The sequence below is a fragment of the Anabrus simplex genome, chromosome X, assembly GCF_040414725.1.
Source record: "Anabrus simplex isolate iqAnaSimp1 chromosome X, ASM4041472v1, whole genome shotgun sequence".
Lineage (NCBI taxonomy): Eukaryota > Metazoa > Arthropoda > Insecta > Orthoptera > Tettigoniidae > Anabrus > Anabrus simplex.
In genome coordinates, this window is record NC_090279.1 from 824,761 (window position 1) to 852,069 (window position 27,309).

Genomic DNA, 27,309 nt, shown 5'->3' on the forward strand with positions numbered 1-27,309 from the left:
CCTTGGGAAAATACAAATGGTGTTGCTGAAAACTTTTGCAATGTCAGTGCAACGTTAAACTGCAATAAGAGAGAAAAGTATTATGTTGTACCTTGTCAGTTCCAGTCTTTCTTTCATAAATGAATGATCTTGTATTTGTGTTGTATTGAATAGTTTTCTGGCTGATGAATATTAATTGATGATTAACACTGCTGAATATAATTTCTACACAATTTTATACCTGTAACACTGTGGATAGTAGGTAGAATATAGCTCCATAAATCAAAAGATCATGTTTCATTACAATTTACCTTTGAATCCTACAAACTCCCTCCTTAGCATATGAGTTTCCTTTCATCATTTTGGTTCCTGTATATGGTTTTCTTTCTTACATTGTATTTATATTTTATTTCCTGCATAAGTGGCATATCTTGATACTATTGACTGTTACAGTTGGCTTAAGTAGTGTTAAAGAGGACTGATGTACGAGGGGATGTTAGTGTCTATTTCTGTCATAGGTCTTAATCTGAGATAAGGATTGCCAATCCCACTCACCTTCAGGTCACTTCCTTCCTCCCTTTGTGAGTTAGATTCCTTTTTCCTCAGCAGAAACAAACAAAAGCAGCACAGGCAAGGCCAGTCACTCCGATCCTTCAAGGCTTTGTGAATTAATAAAAATAAAATATAGCTCCATAATTGAAATAATTATAATAAGCAGCACAAGCTGGTAAGCTTCTTTTCTCCAGCAAAAAATTTAATAATAATAAAGCACAGCCCAACCTCCAGGTGGATTGTTGTTCAGAATGCAGTATTTCAGAAAAAGGTAACAGAAAGAAGGAAAGAAAGAAAAGGAAATGAATGAAAAATAGAAGAGAAAGAAAAAAGGAAAAAATATATTTAATATAATATTTAAGAGTGGAGGGGGGACGAGAACCTGGGGACCCTCCGCGCGCTAAACGATTTAAATCACACGCCCGTTAATTTTAGTTCAGCCCTGTTTACACTAGAGGCGCTGGTGTGCAATTCCTGGCGATCATTGCGCAGCCGTTGCGTTCAGAAGTGAAAAATAACGTTGAGAGTCATCTCTTACTCATTCTCTTTGACCACGTGTAAAGCCCACTAGAGCAGGACTGTATTGATAGTTGATAATTAGAAATATAACGGGACATTGCACCCAGTGCTGTTTTCAAGAAGTGTCGTGTACTCTGAAGTTCTCACTGGTAATTCATCCTTTCCTAAATTCAGCCCGTTCTACTGACTGATACAAATCAAATAAGTTCTTTAAGTGTTCGTTTTAAGTGATTACACTGAATTAAAATATCAGGTTTTGTCTCTAGGTGTGAGGTATGTGATACATAAGACGCGTATTAGCCATTTGTACAGCCTATTCCGTTAATTTATTGTGCTACAGATTTTCTTCATTGAGAAATTGTGATTTCTATCATTTACAATGTGTCCACAATCTCTATTGTCGGTAAGGTTCAAGTTCTATAATTTACTTTTCCGAAAATTATAGATCTCAGTTGGGAAGAGTAAGAAGTTAATACCAATCTTTCTGTTTCAGCATTCTACATATTTTTAACATTTAATATTTTTAATTTTCTTAAATTTTATTTCTACTTAAGCATTAAAATTGTATACACATATAACTGGCATTCTTTTTGAAAACTCCTGGCCTTTGTGTCACAAGTGCCGGCAAATCTGTTCCTCGTGTGTTGTAGCAATATAACGTAACTTACCTTACCTATCAAAATTTTTTGGTGTGAAGAATTTTTTTGAAGGGCTACGCAGGTGAAGAATTGCGGATATTAGTTTCAGAAAGAAATTACAATATGTAGTGCATAACTTTAATTATTGTGTTGCTGTGTTATTTACCTATGTTTGCAATTTAATAGTGACGCTGTGAATGTTGAGTTGTTCTTTACATTGTAGGCTGCGACATATGGTAGTAGGGTTCGAAATTTTGAGAAGTTTCCGTTTAGGATATCATATGTAGAATTCTTGTTATGGTTATCAGTGTTGTTATGGAGATTTTTCTGCATAATATCAGTCATAGAAAACTTGAGGTCCAATAGGTATGATCACAATATTAACAGTCATGTAAAATTTTGAGTCTTTTTGGTATGTTCACAATATTGACGGTCATATAAAATTTCAAGCATAATGCTTAGTCTGTTGACAGATAACCTAAGTAGCAATGACTGCAATAAGGTAATATATTTCTCTGGGCTATGTTTCAGTGTAAAATCATTGGAAGTAATCAAGAACCCCAGTACCTTCTAACTACTTTAGTTGCAGTGTGAAATGGACCTGCAAGTAAAAATCAAAGAGGAACCAGCCTGGCATGAAAGAACAACAAATGCATCACTTGTGAGTCTCATGGCAAATAACTTTATAGAGATCAGAATTTAACCCTTAGTAGCTGAATAAGTTTGGCAGGGGCATAATTTACTATGTGCTTCCCCAATATTAACCCCAGCAGTCGCCATTTGCTACATGGCATCTAGGAAAAGTATGTCTCTCTTTTGTTTCTTTGTCTGGGAGTATGTGATAATGTGCTACGCAAGGCAGCCAACTCTTAGGAAGTACAAACAACAGTATTTATATACATCTATAGGTCCAACTAGTGACAGAAACTTTGTTCATGGGGCAAGGAAAGGGGTTCTGGTGGCACCTGCCCCCAGATTATGGTCGCCAAGTGGACAATTGGCCTCTAGCATTTACTAGGGAGATGGCAGTGCATGCTATGTTTGATAGTGGCAAAAAGCTGAATTAAAGTTGTGGACTTGATAGTGAAGGAACCTTGGTTAGGTCCAGCTACCAATGAAGTTGTGACAGGCAGCGTTTCAAGATCGAGGCATCAGGACATTTCATGAGCTAAGTATCCATCAAATGACTGTTTATTGTTTATTGATTACCTCTGGCATTTATTGAAATGGATTTCTGTAGGTTATTTGGTTATGTTTTTATTCTCCATGGTTTGGTAATGGTATCGTTGTGGGATTGACATCATCTCCTATCATACATTATCCAATTTTAGTGCTAGTAGCTGCTGAACTGAAGGACAATTGTGGGTGCTGGATTTAATTCGGTTACGGCCAGTAGGTCTTTGAATCTCATAGTGAACATATTTTTCCTCCAAAAGAAGTTCCAGGTAAGATTTGCATCATTTAAACTTCTTTACAATGTTACTAATGTTGGGTGATCTCATAGTAAAACTCTGCCTTGGCGGAGAAGCTGTGAAATAATTTTGGAGAAGAAGCGACTTATTGTCATCATCTTTCCTTGCTCTGTCTGTTGCTACTGTAAACACAGTAAATTGTAGTCTTCTGAATGTGTGGCTTCATCTGATAGCTTACATGGTGATGTGATAACATTCTACTTTCATGTTGGCGAGTGTAATTTGGATCCATTCTGGAGGTATTTGATGAAGCTGAATATCCCAGCACACATCTGTAGTTATACTGGCATAAAAGTGAATTCCTGCACATCATTCTTGCACCTCAGAGTCTTTGAAAACCTTGAGAGTTGGAAGAGGGATATTCAATGAATAATTGTGACTCGACAGCAAAAATCTACTCCCAACATTGTGAACTGCTAATTTATAGATGTGATATTGTCCAGGAGTTGCTTAAAGGTGAAATTCTGCAGCTTATGCACACTTTTCTCTGAATAAATGTTTGCTGGTTGAGTTCTAAATTACAGACACTACAGAAGAGAACGGTGTCTGAACATATCTGAGATGCGAGTGCACTGCTATTCAAGATCTATACTCTTGACACTTCTTGTTATGTTCTATTCTTGGGTATATAGAAAGAAACAATAGCTGTCATCAACAACCACGGAATTCAAGAACTACAATGTGACCCTACAAATAAATTTCAAAACAAAATAAAACAAGCTATCCAGCAAACAGTCTTCATTCTCACAGAACAAGAAAAAGAAAGCCTCACCATCATAAAATCCCAAACTCTCCACAGTAAGAACCATCCCCAAAATACACAAAAGCTCATGTCCCATTAGACCAATAGTAAATTATGATGTGCCAAATTACAATTTAAGCTAACAACTCAAAAAATCCTAAAAGCGAAAGTCTCACATAAAGAAGACAGATAAATTAAAACCAGCCTAGAACTAATCAACCCCTTCCCGCCCGAAAGCGCCCGACTGTTCACTTTGCCTTACGGTTCTTATTGCCCGAAAACACCCAGCTGCATTATCTGCGTACGTGTGCAATCCATGCAATAGTTTTGTATTTTTTGGTGGTGAATTGTTTATTAGGCATTGATGAACATGCAGTACAATATACTAGCCTTAGGAAATAAAAGAAGAGTGAGAATTTGTCTTGAAGTTGTCTAGGCAACGGTCTTGAACTTCCGCGAGTGCTGGACAGCTGTTTAGTTCGTAAACATGACGGGATTGAATACTGCGGATATTGAGACTGAGCTGAATAACGGCATAAGAAATAACACAGAATTGTTGAGCAGGGGTGGGGGTAAATTTTTAGTTAGTAAATAACATATCAAGAAAGATAATTTTACTGATAACTGTGGTATAAGTGGAAACGGATATCTAGAAATCGGACCTGATGATGATGCGGCTGCAATTCAGATAACACAAACATTTTGTTTCATTATTCAATGATTATACGGATGATGTTGAACCTATCAGTAATTTCAAAAGAGTATTATGAGAAATAGGTAATATTTTTACATTTGTTAGGCGGAGACAATCTATTCATTGACATTACCGATTGCGTATATATAAATGCAGCAATCAAACAGGCGCATTTCAGTAAAATAGAAACAGAATGGGAAGACACTTGCTAGAGGAAATGAAAGTTGATATACAAGGTCACCATTACACTTCCAGAATCTCATCTTTATTGGCTTAGGAGGATTTAGACAACATGAGAATATGACAAATACAGCCTACCTCAGTGCTGAGTACCTCCAGCACGGGTGGGGGTTTGAACCGACAAACTTATGACTCAATGAATAGAGAAATGGACATGATGGTATGTTAAATGTTGTAAATGATGGCATATTTTCTAATATTATTGAAAATGTGAATACATTGTGATCAATATTTTTTATAATATTTAACCTTTTCTGAAACGGTGTGCTCTGTTTGAATGTTTCCTAATTAATAGGTTGAAACCTGGGGATAAGCGGAGAAAAAATGTGGGTGGTAAAGGGTTAAATGTACCCTTTGACATCATTAACATGTACACCAACGTAACAATAGATGAATCCATTAAAATTATCGAAAATCTTCATAAAGAAAATACTTCACTGCAGGAAACCAAAGAAATAATTAGCCTTATTAGAACAATGCTACACCAAAATAGCTTTGCATTCACTGACAAGATGTATTGCCACAAAGAAGGGTTAGCCATGGGCTCACCATTATGAGGTATAATAGCAAACATTATTTTGAATAACTTTGAAAACATCTTCTGAACGTATCAGCATTCAAAAGGAATATTATACTGGAGCAGGTATGTAGGTGACAACATGTGCATATGATAATGACCTCACTAATGCACACCAGTTATTAAACACACTAAATTATTTACAAAATTCCACCAGCTTCACAATGGAGCAAGAATCTAATAAGAAAATTACACCACAATCAGCAGGAATAATGGCAACCTGTCTTACAAAGTGTAAACAAAGCCCACTCAGGTGTTGCATGCTATTGACGAGTCTAACCATGCATACACACTAAAAATAGCAGGATTGAATACAATGATACACAGAGCTGTTTCCATACCAATGAGCACAATGGATTTCAATGAAGAGGCACGAATTGTTAAACAAATCATGAAAGAAGACAACCACCCTCCAGGCACAGTAGACAAAATATTAAACAAACAAAAGAAAAGTCCCTGAAAAAAACCACCACACTTGGTTCTCAACTACATTAATAATAACACATCAAAAGTAGGTTATATCTTTAGAAAACAGGGTTTTAGTTAACCTTTAGGATGAACAACACACTGCAGAGACACATCAACAAGTGCACCTAAACAAAAAAGACCCTTTCTCAAAGTCACAATTCTATGAACTCAAGTGCCAAGAACTTAACTGCAATGCCACCTATATAGGTCAGACAAAACAAAATTTCCACACAAGATTCAAAGAACACAATAAACGATCAGATATAATCAGCATTCAGCCTTTGGGGAGCACATATACGACAGTTCACACTATTTCACAGACATCAACACAGATCTAAAAATTTGACACATTGAAAATAAAATCAAATCTTCGAATATGAGGGAAGCAATTGAGATCTACATAGCAAAAAGTGCTAACGTAACCAACTTAAATGACCATACACACTTAAAAAATTCCCCGCACATCGCTCTACTCACATGATATCTGTACCATACTTACTCATTAAATTGGCATTTATCACAATAATATCCTATACATATTCTCTATTTCAATTCCATACATTATTCATCTAAAATCATTCAGTTGCATTCATCCATCTTACATAAAAGTACATTATAACATGAAGTAGGTTAATAACCTTCTCTCCCCTCTCCAGTGTGGAAAGAGTATTCCACAGTGCTCCACTCGTTCCATCCTACTTCCCCCTCTCCTCTCTATGGTACAGTGTACTAGATTTTAACATCCAGTAGGAGGGATCCACAAGGTTCGGCACTCCCCTTTCATGCTTCCCTTCCCCTCTCCGTAAGGTTTGTGCTATACTCAAAACTTTCCATTTACCTCTCCATGACCACAGTCCTGAAATAGTATTTGGTGACAACAAAGTTGATATTGGCAGTCTAGATAAGTTCAGGAGTTTTCTCGATATATTAATACTTGTAAATTTCTTATTTGTCAGTACTGCCTCATATTATCACTGAACTCTCTATCGTTGACAAGTTTATGCAACGTAAACAATGCTCTACATATATGCATATTTTGTGTGATTTCATAGAATCTGAGGATGTTCTTGTAGAATGAAACATGTCATTCTTTGTATAATAGAGTGTTTATTTTGTACAGGTATGTTTATAATGTAATAATTTATGTTAAAATTGTATGTTTGACAAACTAGAAAGCTTTTTGTTACATTTAACTAAGTCTACAATGGAAAGTATGGCTTCATTTTAACAAACTCTCCATTTCGTGCGTCATTTTATCTTCCTTTCCTTAGTTCAGCTACTGTTCGATTTCTTCTGTATTAAATGGGATAAGTGAGTATATTCTGGAATTTTATAATTTACTTCGCTTTTATTAGTAAACTAACTTGTAATAGAATGTAAGCTTTTGATCACAGTCCCTCCTGCACCCCTGTAGTGTCAAAATGTTTCATGAATCCAAGTGAAAAATTTAAAAATTTACGAGGGCCATCCGATAAATAGGTTTCCCTATTTTACAAAAAATACAAGCAGGCTATTTACACTTGTGCTGGCCCTGCAGTGTGGGGGTAGCATGCCTGCCTCTTACCCAGAGGCCCCGGGTTCAATTCCTGGCCAGGTCAGGGATTTTTACCTGCATCTGAGGGCTGGTTGGAGGTCTACTCAGCCTATGTGATTAAAATTGAGGAGCTATCTGACAGTGAGATGGTGGCCCTGGTCTAGGAAGTCTAGTATAACGACGGAGAGGATTGTTCGTACTCACCACATGACACCTCGTAATCCGTAGGCCTTTGGGCTGAGCAGTGGTCACTTGGTAAGCCATGCCCCTACGGGGGCTGTTGCCCCATGGTGCTTGGTTTTATTTACCTTTGAGAAATATTTAATTTTCATTCTACAACTCGTACACTACTTTTCCACATAGTCACTATTTCAGTCCAAGCATTTTGTTATCTTGGCAGCAGTTTCTTGATACCTTCATCATGCCGGGTCGGGTACCATCTCTGTAGACAGTGGTGCACTTCCTCTTCCACCTCTTCATCAGTTGCAAACCGCTTACCTCCAAGGTGCAACTTGAGTTGTGGATAGAGATGGAAATCACTCGGGGCAAGTTCCGCAGAATAAGGTGGATGGGGAAAAAGGTCCCTTTTGAAGTTCTGCAGCAAATCCTGCGTCCTTTGAGCTGAATCGGCAATATTTTCTGAGACAAGACCAGAACGTTTTCGTTCGATATCAACTCTGAGCTTCGTGAGGACCGTGCAGGACCTCTCATGTGTGACCACAGTGCATTGGGGCAGTCAGTTAACCAATACAACATAATTACAGTCCCAAAAGGCAGTAGCCAAAACTATGCCTACAGAGGCTGAGGTCTAACCGAGCAAGTTGGCCATGCGGTTAAGGCCACGCAGCTGTGAGCTTGCATCTGGGAGATAAGTGCGTTCGAACCCCACTGTCGGCAGCCCTGAAGATGGTTTTCCGTGGTTTCCCATTTTCATACCAGGTAAGTATTGGGGATGTACTTTAATTAACGCCACAGCTGCTTCCTTCCCACTCCTAGGCTCTTCCTCTACAATTGTCAACATAAGACCTATTTGTGTCGGTGCGATGTAAAGTAAATTGTAAAAAAGTGTCTGAGGTCTTGGCCCTTTTTATGAGCATGTTCGCCAAGTTTCTTCCATAGCATGCTTTGTGGTTTTGTTTTTAGAGTTGAATAATGCACCCTGCTTTCATCTCCAGTAACAATGCGGGAAAACATTTAATCTCCCTCTCTTTGAAGCATTTGCAGGAAAGCTCAGGCTACCTCGTTCTGTTATTGCTTGTGAGCATCAGTAAGAAAACTTGGGACCCATCTTGCACAGACTTTTCAATACTGCAAGACATTCAACAATATCATTGCAATAAAGGACTGCCAGTTTCCGTGCCGGGAGGCAGTAGATTCATTATCTCATCAGTGCTGACGCGTTAATCTTTGTCCACCACATTCTGACCAACAGTGGCTGTAATGGGCCTGGCGCTGCGCTGTCATCATGTACATCTTGCTGCCGTTCCAGGAACCATGAATGCCAGCATGCATCTTTCACTATAAACTCACACCAAATGGCAATGAATATTGGTAGCCATTTCATTTTTTGCCGTGGAAACGCGAATAACAGGACAGAGTTCACAAGTGGAAACGATTTCAAGTGGTAGCTCCATGGCAGGTAGCGCCGTACTGGTGAACACAGAGCAAGCACGTGCGGTTGAAGATCACCTTATCCCAGCCATACGCCAGTGGAAGTTCCTACAGTACCAACATAATTCTAAAACATGTGGTTTGCAGAGAGAAAGTAAGGAAATTATTTATTGGATGAACTTCGAAGATCTTGAAAGAGCTTCTGTAACTGCAGATGTACACTCCAACACTGATGGTGTTCTCATCCCCACAGTTCTTCATAGAACACTGCATAACATCCTTGTAGTAGTAAAACATTTCATTTGTAGTTGCTTTATGTTTGACCTGCATCACATCTTTCCCTGGTCTATGACTGTGATAAGCCTGCTTCTTTCATGTTCGTTTTTTATTTTTACACTTAGATGAACAGAACTGTCTCAATGCAGTGTTTATCCCCTGTGAGCTTGGCAAAACCAGATTATAGAAAGTGATTAAAATGTTTCAAGGGATTTTGATCTGTCTGTCTAAACAAAATGTATGTTAAGAGCATAGTATTAATATTTCTCACTGTATGGCAAAAGATTTAGAACAGTTTTAATACTCGGATGTGATTCAAACAACCTCAATGATTTGATAGACGTAATTGGATACATAAAATAAATTAATATAATTTAGTGTTTATGTCTGTGGCAGATTCCTTCCAAAATTTTGTGCGAGATGGTCCCAATTCCATCTCTGGTAGGATATCTTCTGATATGACTAGAAAATGCTTCTCACTTTATATTTGGTTCTCAGTCTCATGCTTTCTCTGACATTAGGTTTGAGCAAGGATGATAACACCATTCTCAGTGCAGCCTTTGGTTTTGAAATCCTCTGCTGGTAGAAATCTCTCTTAAACAGTAGTAAAATTTTGAAAGTAACTGTAATACTTGGAAGTAGTAAATTATCATGCTCATTTGTTGGTGACAGTATTTGTAGATGTGTGTTATGTGCATAACTTATGTATCTTATTTTCTACAGGAAAATATTGAAAATGTATCAGAAATGATACCACTGAAAAAAGAAGCCAAATCAGAGTTAACAGAGCCAGGGCCAATGCAGGAAAACTCACTTGAGGTGATGTACATAATTTGAAAAGCCATTGTTAGGTACTGAAAATAGAAAATTGCTGAACAGATATCAGTGGTTGACCCTTCATTTCAATACATATGATTGATACACTTTTTTATGAGATTGACTGTTTGCTTACCTAATTTTCACCTTTCCTTCATGTTCTTTAAGATCTTGCATTATGAATCACGCAGCAGTTGTGGTAGATCCAAAGATCTCTACTGTACATCATTTGGGAGGTGGTATCGTTGCTACTAATATTTTTGACTTAGTGAATATTTTCAAACACGGAGTTGCTGTAAGGAGCACTTTTTTGTTACTGTACCTGGGTATTTTACTAGTTGTTCCAAATGAAACACCATTGTAATCTTGTTGATTATATTAATTATTGACTTCTAGATAATACAATTATTTGTAGATAAAAGTTGCAGGTGATTGCTTGCTTACTGTCAGAATTCACTTACGTACTACACACATTGTAGCCATCTTGTGGCAAGTAGAAAACATTCTTATGCTTCCTAATGTGGTCTGTGATGATACTAGTCTATGGTGACTTATAATGTTACTTAAACTTTCAATGAATAAATGAGCCCTTCAAGAGTGATCTTGCCTTTCTGTTTCATATGTGGTAAAGGACAGGCTTTGCATGTTCCCCATTACTCACCTGAACATTTGTTACATGAATTAGGATCACTGCCATCGTCCACTGCATAGCATGTGACTATGTTGTTATGGGGTATTTATTGGGATATTTAATTGACAATCTCTTTCAGGAATTCTGGGTTGGCTGCTCAATATACAGCCATCTGGATAATGAGAGAGGAAGTATAATCATGATCAGGGAGTGTAGTATTTTTCTCTCCTACAAGGAAATTGGATGTAGTTAGGTAAGAAGTGTCAAAAGGGTCGTCATTTAACTTTAGTGAGGAGATGTGAGTATGTGTTGTAAGAGTGGTCCATTCTTTGTTGGTCAAGAAATAAGAATTCATCACTCTTCTAAGGTGATATATCAGACTGTTGACAGCTGCTTCTCGTTTTCTATCAAAGTGTAATGCTGCAGGAGGGATGGAATGCTGTATCAGTCCCATGCCTGCAGTTGCAGGGAAGAGCTGGTTTTTCTCAGGATTGTTTTTCAGAAAGGCCTTGATTTCCTTAGCTGCTCTGAAGAAGTTTGTGCCATTATCACTGTAAATGTTCAGCGGGTGACCTCTGTGAAAATAAGTGAACAAAGAGAGGCGAGCAATGTAGTTGTGAGATTAGGTATCATGTCTATGTAGAGAGACTTGGTAGCTAGGCAGTCTGGTCTTGTTCCATCTCACGCCAATGTTTATGAGAATTGAGCCAGCATAGTCTATTCTAGTGTTAAGGAATGGGTACACGCACACTTTGTGTATTTCGCGTTAATTGTTCAGAAGTATCTGCATTCAACTTACGACCCTTGAGACGTGCATAAATGTTGCTTCTTTACCGCCCCCCTTGCTGATGGGATCCGAAAATTGCCTCTCAGAAATGTGATTAAGGGTTGAGTGCCATGATGAAGTAGTCGAAGTTGTTCCACAATGATAATTACATTAGTGAGATGATGATATATATACAGAATGATCTAATATTTCCTCCCCACTAGAATTAAGATATTGTGCAGTCTTCTGCCGACAAGGAGATGGCTTCTTGATCTATGATTATGGTTATAATCAATATGATTTAATATTTTCTACAGAACATTAATGCAACATTTGAGTGGAGGGTTCAACTCCGATATGAACAGTGGACTTGAATTTCACTCTTGTTTATAACAATCTGAGATAAATCAAAAAAAAAATGCAGCTACTCTCTGTACCTTTTTTAATCTTGAAACTTTTGTTATGAATAAGTCATCATCATGTCTCTAAAAGCATTTGTGGCATTTTTTTGAACTGGGAGATTAATTCGAACATCACGTTTTCATTTATTCCTACTCATAGGATCTTGATTCAACCATCCAGAACTATGCCATCAAACTGTATTGTTGACAATTGTGTTCATTTGTGGTCGTCTGGACACTAAGTCAGCGGGTTTCTCTTTGGACGGCACATGGTGCCACTCATTTGTATCTTTAGCTACTTCAAACTGGGAGCCTCTAATGTTTTCTTTGAATAGTCTTGTCAAGAGAAAGGCTCCTCAAATCTCAGACTTTGAATGGAGAGTTATGAAAAACCAATTTTTTTTTAAAGCTTTGCTGCCTTGCATTTTACACAGAGCAACATTTTATTGCTAAACAATCTGACATACACACGTAAATGCTATTTCTTGAGCCCGCAGTCAAGATGATTATAGAGAAGAGATGTTCTTGAGTGGATGACCCTTCATGGTGTATGTAGTTGAGACTAATGCCATTGTCAGTCTTGACTGAAGCGTTGATATTAACAAGTGTTTTTGCTGTTTTACTTGAATGATTTATGACAGGGTAATGTGGAACTTAATAGTGTTTTTCTTCCTGCAGGTTTTCACATTCCTCTCATGTTATCAAGTGATTTGAATTCTAACATGAATTTAATATATTCCCGGCAAAACTTCTTATTTTTCAGACGTTTTTTTCCAGGGACAGGACATGCTTAATTGCCATTTGTTTAGATCAACTAAGTTTTAAAGCTTTTCTTCACAGGGAGTTATACAGTGTATCTAACTGACGTGTCTGTCATCATGTGTTGCTGGAAGTTTCCTTCATGCTGTTTTTCCGTTGGTGTTGTTCTCTTATGTTATCCAAAATAGTGAATTTTGTTTTGTATGTTGCATAGGAGTAGAGATTGATGAGGCATAGGTTTTGTCTTGTCAACTCACCTCTGCCGCATTCGTCATTTACCACTGCTTTCTTCCTGCATTTGACATGTGCACACTGCTGCAGTCACGGGACTGCAGTCAGCCGATTACCTGCATCAAACATGGATGGCATCATCAGTTTAGATTGTACACTCTACACTCTTCATGGATGTTTTCGGCGTTTCTAGTGCCATGTGTCATTGCTTTTCCTCTACCTCCCCTCTTCATGTCGTCTATACAAGTATTTGTCTTTACCTGTTACCTTGATGCACTCTTTGGCTGTTGGACAGAGGGAAAAATCTTTGTCTTATGCTGGTGTAAATTTTCACACTGGTATGGGACTTATTCTTGACGATAAGGTATTGTAAACTGCGCTTGATTCTCGAGTGAGCCGATGACCGTAGATGTTAGGACCCTTTAAACAACAAGCATCGTCATCATCATCATCATCATCATCGTCATCATCACCATCATCATCATCAAGACTCTTGAGTGGTAATATTTGATTATGTATCCATAAAAGTGCAGCTGCATGTGTAATTCCTTTATTTGGAATGCTTTTGGAATTTATGTGAAAAAGAACTTTCTGTGTGTCAATTCTCTCAAAAATCCTTGAATTAAAAATTTGTTTACATTCCTGAACTGCATAATAGTCTTATCTTGAACTTGCTTATGCTTATATTTTCTAGTCATTTCAATTCTTACTGTATGCCCAGATATTGTAATTGAAAATGCTGATCTTTTATTCAGTCACCTGTTCTTATTTTTTTTTCTATAGAGACACTAAGTCAGCGGGTTTCTCTTTGGACGGCACATGGTGCCACTCATTTGTATCTTTAGCAACTTCAAACTGGGAGCCTTTAATGTTTTCTTTGAATAGTCTTGTCAAGAGAAAGGCTGTTGGTTAGGAAATGTCTGTTCTGTTTAATGTAAGTAATTGTAAATGTTGGTGACACTCTCACTAATCTTTGTAGTATTTCCTTTGTGTTTGGTTGTGAATTACCTTTTGAATTTTTTTGTGTTGTACTGTTTGTAAGTTGTTGTGCCTTGGCTTTCAATACATCTGAAGTAGCCAGTTCTTGTTCATGCACTAGTGTCCTTTTATTTTCCTGACTGCTTGTGCATTATTTATATCTTATCCCTGTGTACAATCCATAGTATAACCTTTCTTGGCCACCACGTGCATATGTCTCTTTGATGTTCACCTTTTATCTTTCCTAAGTAATTGTACTAACCTGTCCATCAGAGATTCATCTCAATTTTGTGTTTTGGAGAACTGGTTAGTTTTTATGAGTTTGCTGATACATTATTAAATGGTGTATGAAAATTTGAGTTCTTATGAATAGGTCCATTTGAGGAGCATGCAAAATGGGATCAGCAAGTGTTAAGTCTCTAGGAATGTTCCAGTAGGAAATTGGCATTGTTGAAATTGTGGTTCGTTTTCAGAAGCTCACTAGCCAGGGTAAAGTCGGTGATGAAATTGTCTGTAGTGACGTTTCTCCCTGTTCCCTCAATATCTTTGACAAGTCTCAATACCACATTCCTTCCATTGTTCACTTCTCTCTCTCTGTTTACTGATGTAGCATTATCAACTGCAGAGGCGCACACATAAACCGTGACCAAATCCGAGAGGAGGCATAATTTTGTTCCATATTTTCCTCTTGGTTTGGTAGATAAATACTGCTTAAAGAGGCATTTTCCCTAAAGGAAGCCAGATGTTCATCCACAGTATTATTTTCAAATGGAACAAACACTTTATGTAGTTGTGAAACGAACATGTCATGAACATCTCTTATTGCTGTTAACTTGCCATTATATCTATGGGCTGGTCTCTCTTCCTTATTATCGAAGCTCAAAACTGGGTTATCATTTGGGACCATTGAAGAGATATTGTAGCTCAAAGGATAGAGTGACCGTCTGCTTCATTCCATACTTCTAGAAGTGATTTGCCCACTGATTTGTAGACTCCAGCAAAATCAAGCCTGCAAATATAGATAACTGCATGTTATTGTTGATTGTGATTATTAGCAGTTAACAAAAGACAGAAACTGCTATTGTTTCCAAATTGTGTAAATCGTACATATCTAGAAATGCTTCAAACTCTATCAAAGAAATGGGCTTGTAGCTTTCCTTTTATCTGCAAAAACCCTCTTCATTTCAAAATTTGTTTCCCATAAAGTGGTTTCCAGCATTTTATAAATGATGAATAACTTCATTGCCAACATCTGGGATCACCTGTCCTCTGAAGAGCATATCTCGTTGGTCCAGGTGCAATTCTCATTATGTTACTCAATTTGGAAAACGCATAATTGAAATTTACGTTTCTCTGAAGTATTATTAATATAAACAACTAAAATATTGAAGAGCATATAGGCCTATAGATATAGGTCCATGATGTAAATGAAGCAATAGCATTGTTCATATTACAGTGCAACCCCAGTTTTGTGTGACCTCGATTTAGCATAAACCCGCATTTAATGGAAGAAATTTCAGGTCCTGAAAATTATTCCATAAGAGCAATGCAATTTTATATTCAATTTTACATAATTCAAAATACTGTAGGGCAAAACTCGCATTTAGCATTAAGGAAATGTTAAAATTTTCCTATATTTTGGTTATGGGACATTACGAACCACTGCAAAAGACGTTGTAAGCTTGCTAAGGATGATTCAAGGCAGAAGAGGAATTTGGAGCATGGGCACTTAGAGCTAAAGTGAGATGTCTGACTCTGATTGACATCTGTTCGCGGCCGATGTAGTAGAACAGAACCCCCGTTTTAATGACAATGTTATTATAATCTATGAAAATTCCTGTATTAATCTGTGCAATATCCTTTAGTTACAATACAATGAGAATCCTTTTACCGTTTCATCCATGATCACAGGCAAATTCAGGCATGTTAGTTTTCATCCATTACCAGTATTCATACACTCTACTCTAGGGTTTATATTGAATGCGATCAATTGTCTTCTGTGTTGATTCATTGCTACGCATGAGTGAATTGATCTTGAGTGAGTCTGAGGTCTTCTCACAACACAGACTGGTGTATTAAACATCGGGATAACATATTTCTGCAATAAGTGCAATGACAGCACTTGTTAACTCTTAGAAATAAAAGCTGAAGTACAAGATTCCTTAATTTACTATGTTCTGAAATTAAATAAGAATGTGATACTTCTCAAGATACAGTGGTGTGCATAACTAATTTCAGAGGTTAGGTTATGTACTTGCGCATCTTGTTAAATTTCAGAATGGCTGTTCCCTTGTATATTTATAGTAAAATTGTTATTATTCTACAGGGAGCTTGAAATATATGTTTACAAATTTTGCACGGTAAACCTATGTTACAAAGAAACAATAACAGTAAAAATTTCCACCTATTTGATATGTATATTTGCATTAAGCAAATCAATTAATCATACACAGCACATGTTTCATTCCATTTTGGAACATCTTCAGCTGTATTCCATTGCTTAGGTGAAAACACTAAGTATTTATCTTTTTAAGAATATCTCAAACAGGTACCTTGTTTTTCTTAAAATCTACGTAAATTTAAAATTTGCATTAAATTAAAATGAATGTGGATGGTTGAATGGGGTCGAAGGCTGCATTAGCTGTGCTCCTCCAAGGACATAGTAGATTTTAGCAACAAGACTATGGGGAAGCTCCTTTATTAATAGTAAAACAGCAATCAGCTCCAGGGATCCTGAACTAACCAAATTCAAGATATATTTTTGTAAATTTAAAACAAATAGCAATCACCTTTGAAGGAGCAAACGAAGAGAACACCTTGTAATATTCAGGACGGTGAAAAAGGAAAGTTATATTTTCAAAAAACTTTTTATTAGAAGACAAGCAGAATATTTTGGTGATAAAAGTGCTGGAAACATTTTTTACAACATCTGTTCAAGTGAATAGATTTTTTAAAATAGGCTAACCATAAGCAGATCCATTTCCCTCTCATTTCACCACCTCATTCAACCATCCACATTGATTTTAATTTATTTCAAATTTTAAATTAATGTAGATTTTAAGAAAAACAAGGTACCTGTTTGTGATGTTCTTAAACAGATAAATACTTAATGTTTTCACCTAAGCAATGTAATACAGCTGAAGATGTTTCAAAATGGAATGAAACATGTACTGTGTGTGATTAATTGATTTGCTTAATGCAAATATAAGTATCAAATAGGTGGACATTTTTACTGTTACTGTTTCTTTGTAAATAGGATTTGATACGGGAAATGAAGCTGATTTCTTGCAATTGATACCTAGGTTAGGTGATGCCGCTTGAAATAGGAAACTGGCAATGTTTGCAACAATCCTCTGGACTGATGTTATTGCAGTTCTTAAAAAGGAAAAGTAATATGCGTGTTCAGTCTCTTGGAATTAGAAAATACATGCTAATGATTCAGCTGCTGCTTGGAAAACATCCGCAATAATGTTTAAACAAACTGATTGCTGTTCTGTAGTAATTTTAATGGGTTTGTGTGAGTTCAGTACCTTTCCTGCCTTTTATGAAAAATCATGCATAACCTTATAAGAAAAACCTTAAACTGAAGAGATTTGCATTCACCTACAGAAAATTGTCAAAATGAAGCTCAAGCTGTAACTACAGTACAGTGTATAATGTAGATATCTCCTTCTTTTATTGCTGTCATTGTGTAAATAACGTATGATGGCACAATTTACGTTAACCCCCATTTAAAAATAAAAATTCAGGTCCCTGTAAAAACGTTAAATAGGGGTTCTGCTGAATGTGCAACGTACCTTACACCTGATTGTCAATATGGTTGTTTTCTCCATTCCGTCCCATTTTGAGATATGTACACTTCTTTTTGTACAGAGTCAGTCTCATCTTGTAGTTTATAACCAGATACTTGGAGCTCATAATTTTCTTCTCCCTCCAGAGAAACGTGATCGTCATCATTTTTTTGGAAAACACAAATTCAGGATCAGCCAATGCATCATCAGCTTCCTCTTCATGTTTACTCTCACTAATTTCGTATAATATATTTCATATAGATTTCTCATTAACGGCTGATGACCAGCCATATTTGATCACAGAAACAATGCAGCACTCCCTAGTCGTGGAGGTAGTCGAACTTTGTTTGTGTAGTGACCAGCAGGTAGGGCAGCATTGATATTAATGGATATGTCCATTTGATCCATTCATCATATATGTAATTTTTTGAACTGGTAGAGTAGTCAGCAACTGAAAAATATTTTAAATCATGTCAATACCTACTAAAGGAGATGAACAAATACATAAGTTTTTGGCATATACAGTTCATATTTTGTCAGTTACGAGCAATTGAATATTAAATCTGGGTCGACGCAACCCATTCAGATTAGAAGGATTAAATGGGGTAGAGACGAGCCTTAATGAACATGTCGAGATGCTGATAATAATGTCTAACTTCATTATAATGCTACAAGTGGGGCAGAGCTTATTTGTACATTCAAAGATGTGCTTCGCATACTCCAATGCAATCAGCTTAGGGCAGTGGTAGTGGTTATGAATTAAGTTCTACAGTATGGTTATATTTGGTTCAATCATGGCAATGTTTTTCTAGGGTTTTCTTTGTCTAAACTTTCAGGGACAAGGTGATATTTTGAAACTTTTGATTCCAGTTAGGCCTTAATTTCTAGTGATCTTATTTAAAAAGTTGCCCTTGAAGTATAGTCACAACATTATGTCTCTGTCGAAACTTGGTAATTTTAATTTTTGGAAGGCAGACCTTTGTCTGTCTGACCAATTCTCTTGATTTAAATAAATCTTTGCTTCAGTTTCATTATTATTAGCTACTGGTTTTAGGGAGGTTATAATTTTTGATTCCAGTAAGTCGTAAAAGACTTTGAAATCTTTTTCATATGTGTAGTGTCCATGTCAGTGAAACACCCCGTCTTTTAGAGAATGGTTATATAGTTGTACTTAAATAGTGATTTTCTTGATACTGAAACGTTATTTGGGGTATATTCCAAGGAGCTCCCACAAGGAAGGGTGGAATATTACGATCAATTTTCCAAGAATTAGTTTACCCCAAAATAATAATAATAACATCCACGACACAGGGTAGGAAAATATGCCAACAGGGAGACAATAATGCCAAAATTAATTAAAAGAAAAACAGATTAAACAACTCACAATACTAAATTCATAACAGGGAAATCAATTCATTTCCACCAACATCCATCAACAATCAGCATCACCATCAATAAACATAATATTCCCATAGCAACGAAAACACGCTAGGTAGTTAAGGAAGATGGCCAATCATAGGCCACCAAACAATAGGCATGTACATATTAAGAGACAAAAGAAAAACAGGACGTCGAAAAATCACGAAAATACCAAACAAATGAATTTAATAATATAACCCAGAAGTAGGAAAATTAAGATGGAAAACGAACGTTTGTTCCACATCCTTTCAGCAACTCGCTTGGTTAATAACCCTGCCAAAACATTGGATTAACCCCTACTTATTAGGGCTAGAAAGCCGCTACCAATCATTGAGTATTAAATTTACAATTTCCAAGAATAAGAATTAATATTAATTCACAGCGGGTGCAAGTCCCTGGTAAACAAAAGTAGTTTATATATACGTTTTTAGACTCGAATAATATTCAAACACCGCAGGTTAAAACGTAGACTTAAGTTGATGCAAAGTTACATCCTGTCGTGGTACGCACTTCACGTTTTGAAATATTCAGTTCACCAGTTGGAACATATTAAAGATGAGTTTAAAAGCACTTACAGTGTATCTTGCCATAGTCGTGAGTTCGCTTCAGCGTCATATCTTTACTTACGTATGGTAAAGGTAATCCTTAGAGTGCACTCAAAAATTCCAGGCGAGGTACATTAAATGGTAATAAAATTTAAAATTAACTTTCACAGTTCAAGAGTGCATAAGCCGTATCAAGCGAACGTCACCCTGGGTCCATGATAATCACTCTATCCATCCCGGCAAGTGGAGAAGCACGCCGTCCTTCCATCACAGCTCACTAGCAAAACCTTAATGGCGACTGGCCAGATGCCTACATGTCAGACCACAGTCGCAATGTTTACGTGCGCATACTCGCTCGGTAGAGGGGAAGAGTGGCGAGATGGTTCATACCGACGACACTAGAATGCAGGAGAATACTGGAAAAGGCACTGTCTGGCCATACACCACAGATGGGCACATTAATAACTTTAAAGCCGGTGGAAGTTAATGTTTATAAATATTGAAAACCATGGTATCTGTGACCATGAATCACTTGATGAATAACGCAGCGGCAAACCACATTAAAGAGTGGAATTTCAATGGCCATGCAGCCAGCACTAAAGTATTCACAGAGAGGTATAAATTCTTAATCCGGTAATAGTCTCCCTCCCCGAAGCTCCACATATACAACATATAATGACTTTCATAAGGTGGTGGTCTGGATACAAGCTGAGTTTTGATGGAATAGTCCGAAGAAGAAAATGACCACCGATCACATGTCCCAGTTTATGCACCACCAGCAAGATGAATCCAATAGTCAATTAAGAACCAAAACATATATGAATTGAGTAACAAACAATTGAGTGCATTTAAATGACACTAGCTGTCCAGTTACTTTCAATCATTAAGAAGTCCCATGCATTAAAGTGGTGCTACACGCAAGTCGCAGGTAAATCTGTTACTGTTCTAGATAAATGGTGACACTCATGCTCCAGATCATTTGCTAAGTTTTAATTCCAATAAACAAGTCTCGCAAGTTCATATGTATCAACTGCTCAAAGATTTCGTTACTTTGTGGTACACACACACAACTGAACAACTTCCTAAATGTTCACTGGTAGAATAATAAACCTTCTTAGATTTAAATGCACGCGATTATACACCCAAATTGAGATTATCACATGTTAGACATTCATTTTAGTATTGTTTATCGGACTTGCGTAAGTTAAGAAACGCCTTCATTTGGTTTCAATTTTATTATTATTGCCAGGGTGGCATAAACCAATTTAACAAATTAAAAACGCCCAGAAGGGCAAGGAAAAGAAATGAACAAATATAGGAAAACAAAATTGGTGAGCATGTAATAAGATCACAAGATCCAACAGGTAAATCCTTTACATAATCTTAAATTGGATTAACTTGACTTAAGACTACAGTATAGCATTGGATACAACTACTAGTAAGAGCAAAAGGAGAACAGGATTACAATAGAATACAATAATTACCTAAACAACCCTTGAGCAGGTACTAAGAAATATATAACCATAAATATATCATGCTAAAATGAAATATATCGGCAGAAATTTTATGCACAACATATAAGGAAAAGAATTAGCTTGAAAATTAAAGATAGTCATCTCCTGAAATTAGTTTTCTGTGCACGTCAGCAACCCTATCGGAATGCCACATAATAAAGACACCACCAGCAATAATGAAAACGAGAAGCTACCGTTGCGTAGACATACAACTTAAAACATACACAATACACAGAAATAAGTTAAGCTTAGGAAAGAAAATACTGACAGAATACAACAAACCACGAACGGGGTAAGTTCAATAAGTCCAGACATCAATCAAGTAAGAACACGCTACAGATCACAACACCTGATCCAGCAATGCATGATAACACAGCAAGAAACACATCAAATTATCGAACACAGCCACACCGACAGTACTCTTCATATAGATGACCTACCCAGAGATGTCAAATCATTTCCAGAATTGAAATACTAAGAGAACAGCAATCCACACGTAATTTCAAAATAACCAGACGTTGACCAAGGGAGAACATGTTGCGAAGCAATAACACATTACACAGTAATCCAAGTTAACTAAAATTACAATTAATTTTTTAAATCAGTGGAGTAGCCAATAAATAAATTTTTAAACCCATTAAATACACGACCAAAATCTAGAAATTATATTTTGCAATTAATCAATTGTAATGCTACGTATACACTCCATGCATAACCCGTCTAAAGAAGAGATAAGATCAGATATAGTTATATTCACAAATAAGGGAAACGCTGAGAAACTGGATATGAGAAAAAGATCAATATCCATGGGTTACGGTAAATAATTACTCAAGGCAAGATGAATATAGTTAGCTGCAGTTCGAGACTTCAAGATCTTTCAGATGGTGGATACGCGTATCAGCAACACCAAGTCAAGAATAGTATTAGGATATAGGAACTCATAATAACACAGTCATGAACACCATGGTGGAGCAGGACAGAAAATGGCAGAAAGAAATTCAGAAGTGTCACCCAATCTTAAATTATATTCCTCACAACTTCACCGAATTTTCAAACATATACATCAACAATGGAATACTCATTTAAATAAATGGTTTAGAAATACCCCTCAATTAAGTGGCCAATTTGGAAATGAGAGCAGAGACCTGACACGATTCCCAACCGGTTATCCACAAGGGACCTCGGACAAATCTGGAATAGTAACAAGTGACATCCGTAGACTCACACTGTAGCCACACAGCCACAGGTACCGTGCGAAATATATATGAAACAAGGTAAATAAAATTTAAATGATAGGACGACGGAAAACGCTCAATAGAACGGTGAAGAAGGAGAAAACACCACGATAAGACCCGATCATCGAATAGTGGGAGGCTTCAATACCACCTATGAAGCACTAGTTAATCCGATACTCAACTGGCGCCCCGCAGAACGGCAAGATGCCGAAAAATTAATAGCAACGGATACTAACACTCTGGAGAGAAAAGGACCAACAGACTGGCAGGTTAATTCAAAATGAACTTTATAGTACAGGATAAATACATGATGACGTCAGATTACCTGGGTATGCAGAGAATTAAAACAAAACAAGAATAGGCCAGGTCATACAGGAATCACAAATTACATGCAAGCAGACCAGGTTTTTCTAAGAAGAGTGGTAAACATATGCCAGGATTTATTTCCCAATCTACGGGCACACAGGGGTAAATTAAATGCAATACCGACCATACCGAAGTGTTATTACCATTTAATTGTACAACACAATAACAATACAACCTTAATGAATCTCTACGGACATGCGTTAGCAAAAAAGGGGGGAAGGGAGCACTAACTATCCTCAACGACATGCCGTGAAGCCATCATGCCACCTCACATTGCAAACTTAAAACAAAATCATGTACCGTTACAACATAACTAACTCAGGACCAAAACCATTACCTACTAGGTTCGAAAGGAGATGATCCATTGGTGCAATTTGTGAAAAATAACACCACCATAACAAGTAGACGAGGTAGGACGACATGGACATTACAACTCAATAGATTAACACACTTCATGAATAATACACCAATTTAGAGACAGAAACCAGGCATGTAAGGTCTGTAGAAGAATGCAGAATTAATACCACATGCGCCCCAAAAATACAACAAATAACAACGTAGTTAACCACCATTACCAGAAAGGAAAACCCAGATGCCTAATTTTGAGAAGGTAGATAGGGTAAAATTTTACTCACCAGAAAATCAAAAGGACAGGAATGACTAGAAATAGATCACTCAGTTAACGGGTAATTCACAACTGATTACAGAAATGATTAAAAGTTGGGCATGAGACCAATCGGAAATTAGGAAATCGTACCACCAGAAGTTGGAGACCGAAAGCAGTGAAGACAGTTAAGTCCATGCCGTAAAGGCAAACAGCCAACCACCACCAAGTCCGATCGACAGAGTTCCGCAATAACCAATATCCACAGGCAAATCCAAAACTCAACAAATAGGATCTAACACCGGGTACTATCCAGTTCCTAGTCAACCTCCCAAATAAAGAAACTAACCTAACAGATTACTCGGTTCGTTTAATGCACACCTAACAATACCACAACCGGAATAGACAGTTATATCACCAAATTAAAGTCTGATAACAAGACATAGGCAATAGAATACTAGAACAGTTAAAGATAAATACAGGTTAGGACACCTTAACAGTTTTCATACCAGTGAACAACAATGCACAGACCTAATATTATATACAATTTTCCAAAATTTGCTACAAGACAAAGGCTACTACATAATACATAATTAAATTAATGATGAAAATTTAGTAATCTTCAATGATCAGGATAGAATCAATTTATGATGGACAGAGCAGGCAAGCACCCAAACCAAAGGAGCAATGAGATATTAACGATTAAATAAATAGGTGCCAATAGCGCAAGTGAAAGGATCCACACGCTACGAACCACAATCACATTTTAAAATACAATGGTAACAAGTACACGGTAGTAAGCTACTACACAGTGATATTAAGATTCACATGAGACATGAATGCAGAAGATTTGGTGCAGAAAATCATAACACGTTGTAATTAATTCGCACACTACTAATAACAATTTCTGGAGAGAAGAAGGTCATACGGTCAGGAAGCAATACTCAAAACAAAAATACTATTCATGGAAAAGTTACTAAATGAAATTCACGCGCAACCGGAATAGTTACTAAATAATCGAAAGATAATTAAACAAGTTTTCTCACTGAAATGTAGCCCTCATCTTCAGGTCCGAACTACATACCATACGTATTATCAAGAAGTCCTTAAGAGAGAAGAGGGATCACACATAACGTGATTTAAACTGGAAAAATTGAACTCGCCTAATCCTCTTGGTGATGGGGTCACTCCCCAGTACCGATACTGGAGACAAAAGCTGTAAAATAGTACAGGGACTTTGATACCTAGGAGGAAGCTTAGCATAAAATTTGTTAATTTCTTTACTAATGGTATAGGACCTGACAAAAACTTGATCACCAACTTTCAACCTAGTTGACTTTCGACATTCGTTGTACTTATCTCTGCCTGTCTTACAGGATACCGACAATTTCTTCTTCTGAACATGGGTTTAGGCAGGTCGGGAAGATTATCAATACCAAGTTCGTTGGACATAGGAGAATACGGGGTGTAACAGAACATAAGGAACATGGGAGTTTTACTATGAGATTCGTGTGTGGCAGAATTGAAGGCATGGGCTAACCAGTGTTGGCAAGAATCCCACTTGGATTGGTTATTGTGATGATATGCAATCAGGGAAGATTTCAGGTTCCTGTTCATTCTCTCGGCGTAAGATGGGTTTGGATAGTTTGGAGTTGTAGTAGCATGGGAAATGCTCAACTCGAATAGGTACTTCTTAACCCTTTAAGTTTATTTGGGATATATTCTTCCCACCTAGTATAAGCTAGTGCTCCAGAGAGATATCTAGTTCCCACCATGCAAGGATTATGTAGTTTCATGTGCTGAAGCCAGGGAGTGCATAAATTGCCTAAGTCATATATTTACTCTTTGACCAGCAAGTCAGATGTTACTAGGTAGGAAATATATATCCCTCTGGTTACCTGAAGTTCTTTACAGACGATATTGTGTTGTAATAGGCGAGCTTGAAGCAATTTATTGAAAACCTGAGCCAAGGAGGAAGTCTAATTGGTAAGAATAGTTTTCTGTAACATGTACACAACTAATATTATGCTTTAATTTGTGCCTTGATGCATTGATTTACAGTTATAAATGTTAAATGTCAAGTAATGATTCAGGTTATATTTTTGTTTACAAATTTTGATGTTTCAGAAATAAATTCGGGTGCCACAGATCACAAGTATCGGACTGCATATCAGTGAATTACATATTTATTTGTTTGTGTATGCAATATTTTGTTGTTCTCTATCTTGGCCAAGTTGTTGTACCAACTTGAAATCATGTATGCAGATTTTTCACACCAGTTTATCAGCATACACACATTGGTGTTCATTTGAAGGCTGTTAGGTATACTTTAGCATCTGGGTATATGATCTAATTTGTAGTATGGTACAAATGAACGTGTTTACACGCTTATTTTGTAGATTTGCATTTATTACCAAGGAATATGGAGAATATTGCTAAGTGGCTGGAAGAGGAAATTCCAGATGAGCAGGCAATAGTGATGCTAGTGGTGCTGAATATTGCTCACTCAGTTCTGGTAAGTTTATTTAGCAGTTAGCTTGACTATTAAAATATTATTACTGTATAGTGCCAACAATTGCAGTGATGGGATTGGGATACATGCTGTTGATGGATGAAAACTTGAGTTATAAGCTTTACATTTTCTTTCTCTTAGGGAGGAGATCTAATTCACAGCCAGAAATGGAACCTTCCACCAGTGGTGAAGGTGGAGCGAAGAGGAAATACTATATGTCTCTATTATTAGAACGACCTGATTCTGATGATTCTGAATTAGGATTATCTGACATCTCGCTGGCCGATCCAGACTTCATACCTGCTTCTCCAACAGCGGAAAGACGTCCGTTATTCCCTGATGTTGTGTCAGACAGCGACTCAACCCTTTATTCAGAAGACTAATTACTCAACAGCGACATTGCTATAAGAACAGAACAGAAGCCTCAGCCAGAAAGTTATGCTACTCCTTATGCAAAATACTACATAATTTACTAGGTGGGAAATTATTATCCCAATGAACACCCCAAGAATGTCAGCTGTCGGGAAGTGGCAGTGGGATATATATTTCCCACCAAAAATAAATCACTAAATGAATATGATTTTGTAAAATAAACATGTCTGTATGATTGTCCATTGTATTTGATTCTGAACATGCAATAAAATTGACTTTTTCAGTCTCCCAGTCTTTTGCAACTTAAAGGGTTAAACAAGTGGCTAGTGAATGCACTGGCATTGTCATAAACCAGAAACTTGGGAGGACCAAAGGTTGCGAAGATAGAATTAAGGCAACTTAATAGACGTACGAGAAGTCATAAATCTAGTGGGAATAATCCCGGAAAACCGAGTACGCGTCAATACACACAAAGATATGAATGTTTCCCAAGGTAGAGCGAGGGAGCGGACCTACAAAATCGATAAATGACCTTTCCATCTGCCGAGAGGCTTCTGAAGATGAAAATAAACCAACACGGTTCTTCAGGTGTTTACTGATAGCACAAGATTTACAGGACTTAACCATTTTCCAAATGAAGAATTTTCTAATCTTCTGCCTAGTTTTAAATGTGCCTAAGTGACCACCAATGCGTCAACAGTGATAATATTTGAAGATGATTGGCACTAGGACCTTGGGAAAAACAATAATGAAATTAGCATCAATTCGACCTTTTCAACATTGAACACCCTTCACCAGAGAATAAGGTTTTACTACCATTCCGTCACTAATCTTGTCGGTGATTTCATTCAACTCAGGATCAGCGTTTTGATCGCCAAACTCATGGTATAACAAAGGTAGATCCGGAAGAATGGCGCCCACACTAACAATATTAGTTTCATCGATTTCTTCAACTTCAGGTTTTACATCAAGGCCAAAGCTCCCGTCAAACATTCTACTTAAGCTGTTAGCGGTGACATTCTCCGAACCTCTGATACGCTTAACCTGAAAACTAAAAGCGGGTATCC

The 27,309-nt window shown here is 37.1% G+C and overlaps 1 long non-coding RNA gene across 1 annotated transcript in view; it reads left to right on the top strand.

Moving 5' to 3' along the window:
* Positions 1-26,293, top strand: part of LOC137503070 (uncharacterized) — a 51,508-nt gene extending 25,215 nt beyond the window's left edge. Inside the window, exons 2-3 of the long non-coding RNA XR_011019034.1 lie at positions 2,220-2,349; positions 26,012-26,293. This is a non-coding gene — a long non-coding RNA (uncharacterized lncRNA). The remainder of the gene's footprint in view (positions 1-2,219; positions 2,350-26,011) is intronic.
* The last annotated feature ends 1,016 nt before the right edge of the window (positions 26,294-27,309 follow it).